Below are 9,703 nucleotides of genomic sequence, written 5' to 3' on the forward strand. Positions count from 1 at the left end.
TAAAAGTAAATTTAATTCCATGAGAGGTTTGGTAAACCTGAATTTTTAATGAAGTAATAATCTCATCCACTTTTATGGTTTGAGGTGTCATTTATGTGTCTGTGACAGAATAATGTTTTGATGTATAAAGCCGTGTGTATTTCGTCTTTTTAAACGTTCTCCTCATGCCCTCTCTGGTAGAGCGTGGCTCTTAGTGTGCTTCCTCAAAAGAGATATGATAGGCAGCCAGCAGATATGCCTGTGAGTCTTTGGTTTCTTCTTGAAGAGCTTTGGAGAAAGTTAGGGAGTGTTTTCAGTGTATACAAGTGAGAAGAGACTGGTGCTTCTTTCCAACTAGGATTTTTTTAAAATGTCTCCTCAGTTGGAAGGATGAATGAAAGATGAGGAGAGGTCAATTGCAGGAGTGCCTGTGAGAGGGTAGAAGGGCCCTGCATGACACCAGCAGGAGTGGAATGATCCAGAAAGAGAAAATGTCTGCTTGATCCCTCCAGGCAGATGGCCCATGGACAATCCTACAAAGATTCCTGGTGCCAGAATATTACAGAAGCAGCCACATGTACCCCAGGCAACCCCAAAATGGCACCAGAGTAGCAGAGGGAGCTTCTGAATCTAAAGTGACCATGTTAATAGACGGAGACATATAAACATGGACTCCACAGGGACAGGAACTTTACCTTGTTCCACTCTATTTCCCCTGCTCCTAGAACATGTCAAGCACATAATTAGATGATCAGTTAATATTTGCTGTATAATAAACAAATGAGTAATATGGGTGAGAACTAGATACGTCTCATGGGAACCCAATGGAAAAAAGCTCAGGCAGGAAGATAGACCAGACAATGTATTCTTTCTGGCACGTATTCTGGAGTATTAATTGCTTCTATTGTCTTGCACCACCTCTGCTTGGATGTCGTAGTACTAAATACTCACCAAGGAATGTAAGTGTCTCCTCAACGAAGTTGGAGAGATGTGCTAGAGATTAGGTTTTTGCCACCCTTCCAGAATGGAATTTCATATTAAAAAGTAGCTTTTTTTTTTTTTAACAATTATTTATTGAGCCCTTAGTATGTGCCACACACTGTTCTGGACACTGGGGTTATATAAATAAACCAAAGTAGAGTTATAGAAACAGAAAGCTACATTTCTTGTACATAAGAAATGTTTTAAATTCTTACCATAAGCCAGGTACTATTTAATGTATTATGAGTAATAACTCAAGAAAACCATCAAGTAGATATTATATAATGCATGTTTTACAGATGAAGCAACTGAAACAGAGAAAAGTTAAGTACTTTGCACAAGGTCACAAAAATAGAAGAGACTCATGAATTGAACCTAAGCCATTTGGGTCTAAATCTCATGCTCATAACTGAGTTCATGAACCTTGATTTATATTCTCTACACCCTGATGACTCAAAACTACATCTCTAGCTAGGACCTGTCTCTTGGACTCCATGGCCCTACATCTAAATGTTTACTGGATATTGCTAATTAAATGTTCCCCAGGTTCTTCAAACTCAGTGTACATAAACAAAACTGAATTCAACACTTATCTTACCAGTTTTACTTGGGTTTCTTATGTGAGGGAAAGGTATCCCTCTCAATCTTGTTAGTCATTCCAAAAATCTGTTTTTCTTTCTTTCTTTCTTCCTTCTCCCTTACCCACAGCCCAGCCTTCATCTCATCAAACACAAGATCCTGTTGCTTCTCTCTTCCTAATATCTGCTAAGGCTCTTGCTGCAGTCTACTATCATCTTTTGTGTGTATTATTTTAGTGGCCTTTAGGCCTGTTCCTCCAACCCAAACTTCTGCATTACACAATCCAGCCAGCCAGATTTTTACAAAACAAAAATCTGACCATTTCACATCCATGTCACCATGGTTTAAGGATGAAGCCTAAATTCCTTGACATAGTGTATAAAACCAGTCACGATATGGGTCCAGTTTAGTGTCTGAGCTTCACCTCTCACTCTTCCTTTTCAGTCTTACTGAACTAATTGGAATCCCTCAGATGCACACACTACACTTTTGCAAATAATTTATCTTATTAAAAATATCCTTCATCATCTTAATCAGGATAAAGCTGATACATTGTTATGGTCTTAGGGTAGATGTCATTTCCTCTGAGAAGTCTTTCTTAACTTCCCCAAACCAGGTTGAATGCCCATTCTTTGCTTATTACTATTTACTCCTCTGTCTTTTCCTAAAGACCACACTTTCTTTGGAGTCTGGGACTATATCTTGGTCATTGTATATCCTTATTTTCCAGCACAATGCTTGCTACATAGGAGGAGTGCAATTAAAAAAAAAAGCTGTTGAGTGAATGAAAAAATAATTACATTAATTAATTCCTGCTGGGGAGTGAGTAAGCAATGAACCAATCCAAATATGGGAGAGAAAACATTTTTAAAGCAAAATTTGGCATAAGAGGACTGTGAAATTAAAACAAGGATGGGGTCATAAATCTTACTGTAACTAGATCAAATCAAGCATTCTCATTTTCCATCATCCAAAATGCAAAGCAGCAGCTACAGCTGCTTTTTCCTTGAAATCCAAAAATAAAAACAGTTTTCACTGCATCAGTTCACTTCACTAACAAGTATTAGTAATGGAGAATATCCGCTTCTAAAGGAGCAAGCTAGGTTGATCAGATTAAAACACTTATGAACAAGACTTAAAACAAGAGAACAGTTGAATTTAAAATATTCTTTAGAATGATTCTAGTCAGCCAAGAACTCAAATCTCTGGTTAAGGTGATTAGATCCGAATATATGCTGAAGAGGAAGTACTGCATAAGAAAATATCCCTTTAGGATACAGGAATCTTATCGTGGTTTTGAAACTCTCTAGTTATACAAACTTAGATAAATCACTTTCTCGTTCTTGTCTTTAAATTGAGAATAAGAGCATCTCTTCTGTCAGTTACCTGCATATTGTGAGGCTCAAGTGAAAGGAAAACAGAGAATTCTTAATAAAATCAAAGGTGTGCCAAATATGAGAATATGGTTTCTCCTATTTGAAGACCAATGAAGTGAACATTAAAGCAATGGTTCTCAGTGGGTGTGTTACCACCCTATAGAGTGTGTTTTAGAGACCTGTGTATCCATTTTAGTTGGCAAGAATAGGAGCTACTGAAGTTAAATCTGCTGTGGTCAGTGATGCTAGTTGCTCTTCAGTGAACAGAAAAGTCCTACATAATGAAGAATTTTCTAGCCTATGGTAAGAAATAATGAAATAGTCTTCAGCCTACAAAAAGACTTTATAATGTCTTGAAGTAAATGAAAAATTTTTTACTATTTTCCGAAGCTAAAACAAGGACCTCTGCAAATATTTGTCTACAGCACAAGGATACCTGGCCAAGGGACCAAGTAATGCCAAAGACCAGCCAAACCATGTGCCCTGGATGAGGGCTGTATTCAGAAGGGAAGAGTAGCTTTGAAAAATTCACTCACAGGTGCAAATGGAATTTAACTCCATTACATAAATGTAATTAATGTTTCTTGCATTGTTTTAATATACAATGAATTTTCAGAAAGGCAACTACCATGTAAAAGGAGTATTGTACTTTGCTTTTGGAAAAATCCAACATGATTTTTTTTCACCATTTAAAAAAAAATCATATTCCAATGGCAATCCTGATCATGATATTTGAGATACCAAAACCTTTATCTGATTGTCAGTCAGTCTGGGCTGTCTACTATTTACATATTATCATTTATCTGTCTTGAACATATAATTGAAGATGATTTCTGATACTCAGCAGTTTACTCAATACATTTTATTTTTTAAATTTCTTCCTTTAGAACACTAAATATTTATTCAGAATAATAAAAAGACAAATGCTTTCCCACCTGATTTCCATCAGTTAGAAATAATTCTTTGTTCTGTCAAAGAGGTGGAATATATTTCAGATAGTACTGGGGTTGTGAGTGGCTTTGAGGAAAATCAATATGATAACAAATGCTGTGCCAGAGCCTTGGCAATGAACATAACATATGCCCAGATCTAAACATTCCATATTTATTATTCCAAACGTGATTATTTTTTCACTAGGATGCTGCCAGTTTAGAGAAAGTGACTTGGCTTTTGTATTTTTGGGGAAAAGATACTTATTCTGAAAGATCACTAAAAAGAATTTCATGAGACATCCTTAAAGTAACTACAAAGCCCTGTTTTATGACATTAAATCTTTGTTAGGACAATTCAAAACAATAAGAAGAGAAGATTCACACTGACATCAATAAATTCTCTCTTAGATGCTTCTACTGTGTAACATACAGAAAAAAACATTACAGATAAATAGTTAAATAACATTACTAATGGACTAAAAGAAAAAAAAAATGTTTACATTATATTGGTTAGAGACAGCCTTTCTACGTTTCTGTTTTTAATCCTCATGGAAACACCTTGCACATTTACCTGAAGGTGCTCACAGCCTAGTGGAGGAGTCATGTGTTTACACATAACATTGCAGTATATTTAGGACACACTATAGCCATATGTAAAATGGGTGTCTACATTCACCTGGGGAAGTCAGAGAGGATATGAAATTTCAACTATTTTAAAGGTGATATAGGAGTTTTCTGGAGAGAGAAAGGTAAGGAGGACTTCCTCAGTCAAAGAACTTAGGAAAATGGGGCGCCTGAATGGCTCAGTTGGTTGAGCATCCAACTCTTGATTTCGGCTCAGGTCACGATCTCAGGGTCATGGGATGGAGCCCTGCATCGGACTGCGTGCTCAGTGTGGAGTCTGCTTGTCCCTATCCCGGAACCTTTGCCCCTCCTCCCACTCATGCTTTCTCCTCTGTCTCTTAAATAAGTACATAAAATCTTTAAAAAAAAAAAATCAAATTGATAGTTCATTCTGATAGTGATAACAAATAGTAACAACAATCACTGCCGGCATTCACCAAGCACTTACCAAATTCTTCACATGCTATGTCCTGGGGATTAAAGGCAAAAACCATACCTCACAGAAAAGAAAAGATGAAGGAAATTGACTTTATTGAAGAAACTCAAAAGCAGAAGGTTAGCAAGGTGGAACATGGAGTCAGTCCCCTGAGCTGGCATCATCTACCAGAGAGACAGGATGAAGGCAGGTCCCTACAGTCTTGCTTCTCAGCCTTTTTAGAGCATGAGCAAACAAGAAGCCTCATGCTAGTATGGCACTTAGTGGCCCTATATAAAGAGAAAATGGTGAGCTACCCTCCCTGTTGAGGAGAAAGTGAGCCACAAGTCCCAGCTAGCTTGGTACCAGGCAATCTTGAGAGAGCCACGGACACCAAATATCACTGTCATTTCATTTAATGATTATAATAACCAATTGGTAATTAAGAAAATGATTCAAGTTCCAGCTGTGCCATTCATCACTTTGACTAATTTATGAAATCTAAGTCTCAGTTTTCTTACCTGTGAAATAGGAATATTGCTACATGTGGCATAGCACCAGTTTGATTATGTTAGATTAATATTAGATTAGTATGGAAATAAGTATTAAATTAATTTAAAACTCGAGGTATTCTCTCTTACTTATGTCCCCCTTCTCCCAGAGGTATAATGTACCTGTGCATTTGTCTTTTAATGGTGAAGAGTGCCAGTAAAGCTTTATGATAAAGTGTGGCAAAGGGAATTTAATCATAATACAGAAATTTGGGGTGGATTTCTGTGTTTTGTTTTGTCTTCAAAGAAGAACCGGGGAAAGAATTTAAAAATAATGTAATGACATGGAACTGTGAACATTTCCCTAACCTCGGAGATGTGCAGAGCAAACTGATATGTAACATTAGAGGACTTTGAACTACTAAGGCTGCAGTGCAAGTGAGATAACCAAGCTGTGGTTTTAGAGGGACTGTTAATGCTCAGCAGAAAACCTGGCAGAAGCTGAAGAGTATGATGTACGGATCTCCTAAAGCTGATGGCGAAAAATAGAGCAATAGTCTTAGAGACTGAGATAAAAGACCTGCCTGTACAGCAGTGATAAGCAATGTGGCTGTGTATTTTCAAGGATTTGGATTCTTTAGGGTTTTTATTGCAAACTGGAGACTTCATATTTCTTAGAATTTTTTTTTTTTCAGTCAGTTAAACTTCTTTCTCTAAACTTAGGGTGATTCCAAGTAGCAAAATTTGATCTGGGTAATATTTTTCTTCCAATAGTGAGAAAAGGTTCATGGCATATGATGCAAAACAGCTTGAAATGTTACCAAGGTTTCCTGTTGGAGTTTAATTATTTGTCTAAGTCCAAGCCACATGATATTCCACCACAAAGTGGGAAAGTAGTTGTTCTCTGGAAATCCTGTTAAAGTATTCTGGGTAGGGTTGAGCTATCATTAGATAAAATGGTCAGAGTTCGCAAAACAGAGAAATAAGGCTCAGCTTCATGAGTTCACTTTATTATGCCCAAAAGAACTGCATGCATTTTACATTGCTTTTAATTTCTTTTACACAAAGGGAAATGTAACAGCACTGAAGTGTTAAAAGTAGCCTAGGAAACTGCTTTATGAATGTGATTAAGGTTTAAGCTATACATGGTTGCAAGTATAAAAAAAATTCTTGAGGTCAAGCAGATTTATATATAATTGCTTTTCTTTTTTGTTATAAAATGAAAACTTCATAATTATGTGGTAGTGTTTACTAGGCATTTCTCATTTGGTCATCCTCCTTGCCTTTGCTCCCTCTTTGTGCATTTTGCCTCTTCTCTCAGAACCTAGTCATTATAGATATCATCTGAACAAAGAACCCACTGATAATAGATGCACCCAGTCCGTTTTGTCAGGCAGTCAACAGGTATTCTCGACCAAATTTGCCGTAATATTCATTTATGGTAACCATGAAAATAAGAAAAAAATGTACAAGTTAAAATTATCATAGAGAAAATAACTATAAAAAGAACATTAAACTCCAACATTCATATACATATTTTAATTTTGCTTATATTAAACTTTGAATAACAAGCTCTATATTGGTCTACAAATATTTTGGAGGCTTTAATTTAAAGTGTGAGCATTTTTCCATAACACTAAATGTTTTATCAAAATAATAGAATTTTCATTAAAGAGTAATGCACTTAAAGAGAACACTAAAAAGTAATCTTGTAGATTAAAAGCCCACATAACACTTCAGTCCCACCACACAGACATGAAAATGGGTACATGTCTGAGTTTGTGTATCTTTGGTCATTTCTATGCATAGCTATATAGATATATGGACATATAGATATGCACACATTTAATATTTCAAAAATGCGCTGCAGTAATATATTTTCATTAAACGTTATGGCCAATATCTTATGATTTAAAACTTTTCTTCTACCTCTTGATTTTAAATGGCATTTCTGTATATCATGTAATTATAATTTATTAAAGCAAACATCTACTGTTAGACATTTTCTATTTCTTGTTACTTTAAATGAAACAGTAACTAATACCCATATATGGGTGTATGTACAAGTATATATTTATCTACATTTCTTATTATTTTCTAGTATATTTCTAAAGTAATCACTTAAATCAGTACCATAGTTTTTATTACTGTACTTTTGTAAAGTTTGTGAGAACTGAAATGGCAAGTGTTCTTAACTCAGTTTTGTCGCCAGGGGTATCATGGCAATTCTGCCTCTTGGCACTTCTCATGCATTGTAGAATTAGCTTATCAGTTTACATGAAAACTTCTGGTGGATTGTGATTGAAATCACATTAAATTTGGAGAGAATAAATATCTTTATTACACTGAGTCTTCCTGAACACTGATATGGTGAATCTGTCCATTGGTTTTATGTTTTAAAATCTTTCAATAAAGTTTAGTAACTTTGCCATGTAAATCTTGCACGTATTTGATCATGTTTATTGCAAGATGCCTTATAACTTTTATAACTTAAAATTTTGCTGTATATTGATAGAAAATTTGCTGAAATTTATTATTCATTCTAAAAATATGCATACTTTTAAACTATTTGTTCAGCAAATCTTATCATTTACTTATTAAATGAGTTTTTTCTTTTTAATTCTTTTATCTTTTCTTTATCCTTTAGTCTCTTTTCTTAAGGCTCTAAATCCTGCAGTATAGTGTTGAATAAAATCAGTTTTAGCCTACATCCCATCTCATTTTTTTTTTTTTAAGATTTTATTTATTTATTTGAGACAGAGAGAGCACATGAGAGGGGGGAGGGTCAGAGGGAGAAGCAGGCTCCCTGCCGAGCAGGGAGCCCGATGCGGGACTCGATCCAGGGACTCCAGGATCATGACCTGAGCCGAAAGCAGTCGCTTAACCAACTGAGCCACCCAGGCGCCCCATCCCATCTCATTTTTGATTTTAGTAGAAATATTTGAAGATTTCACTCCTAAGTATGGTGCTTTCTGGAGAATTTGGTATTTACACTTTCCTTCTCCAATGATTTGCAACGTCGGCCCTGTCATATGTTATTTCCATACTTGTGTGAATCTGTTTCTTATTTCACAATTCTATTCCACTGATCTACTTGTCTATCACTGTGAGAATACCAAACTGTGTGATTATGTCTATCATTAGTCTTGCTATTGATAAGGTATACATTCTCAATGTATTCTTCTTCAAAATTATCTTAGCTCATCTGGGAACTTGCCTCTTCCGTTTGAATTTTAGGATCACTTTTTAGTTTTCACGAAATTCCTTGTTTTGATAAATTTTTTGCTTTTTTTTGTTTTGATAATTTTTAAAAATTACATTGAATTTGCAAAAAAATTAGGAATAACTGACATCATTAAAATAGTAATATTTCCTATCTATTATTCTAATACAACATTCCAATTACTTGGGTATATTTTGTGGGTTTCAGTAATTTTTGAAAGTTATTGTTTCTTATATCTCATTTCTTTTTCTCTTGTAATTTCATTACTAAAACTGAGTAACTGATTTGAGAGCAGACATCTATCTTGCTGCTGATTCTCTATACTAAGGTTTTCATCGTAAGTGGAATATTTGCTATTAGGTTGATGCTAGATTCATTTTACTGCATTAAAAAAATTCTTGTTGCCAGCTCTTAGTGTAATTTAGAGAGTAAAAGTAAAAAGAACATCTACCCACGCAATGCACTCTGTCACTTCTAAGATGCGCACTTCTTGTTTCTTCACATTGTACCATTTTTAAAATTAGGCTGCTTGATATAGTAGTTCTGATAAAAGTAACTGTGTCCTCCTTTAATTAGCAAGTATAAATTTTAAAATTATGAATTCATGTTACATTTTACTGAATAAATTGATTCAATCAATTTAAATTTCCATGTGTTTTGAGAACCTTCTAATTGTGATAAGTTATATTGATAAACTTTATTATTTGATCTATCCTTGTATTTCCAGAATTAACTTTACTAGTCATGATATACACATAACATTCACACACACATTCACGATTATGTATAAATGTGAACTATATATAGATATTATATATATTACAGAGTTCTGTAATTGATTTGTAATACTGTATTTGCTGTGTTGCTCCTCTGTTCAGTGCAAGTCAACACGTTCTTATTCTAGTGTTATCTAATTTAGGTGTTGTGGTAGGCAATATAATTGCTCTCCCAGAGATGCCCATTTTTCTTTTTTTTTTTTTTAAAGATTTTATTTATTTATTTGAGAGAGAGAATGAGAGACAGAGAGCATGAGAGGGAGGAGGGTCAGAGGGAGAAGCAGACTCCCTGCTGAGCAGGGAGCCCGATGCGGGACTCGATCCCGG

The sequence above is a fragment of the Leptonychotes weddellii genome, chromosome 10 (assembly GCF_054177405.1).
Source record: "Leptonychotes weddellii isolate Sample4059 chromosome 10, ASM5417740v2, whole genome shotgun sequence".
Lineage (NCBI taxonomy): Eukaryota > Metazoa > Chordata > Mammalia > Carnivora > Phocidae > Leptonychotes > Leptonychotes weddellii.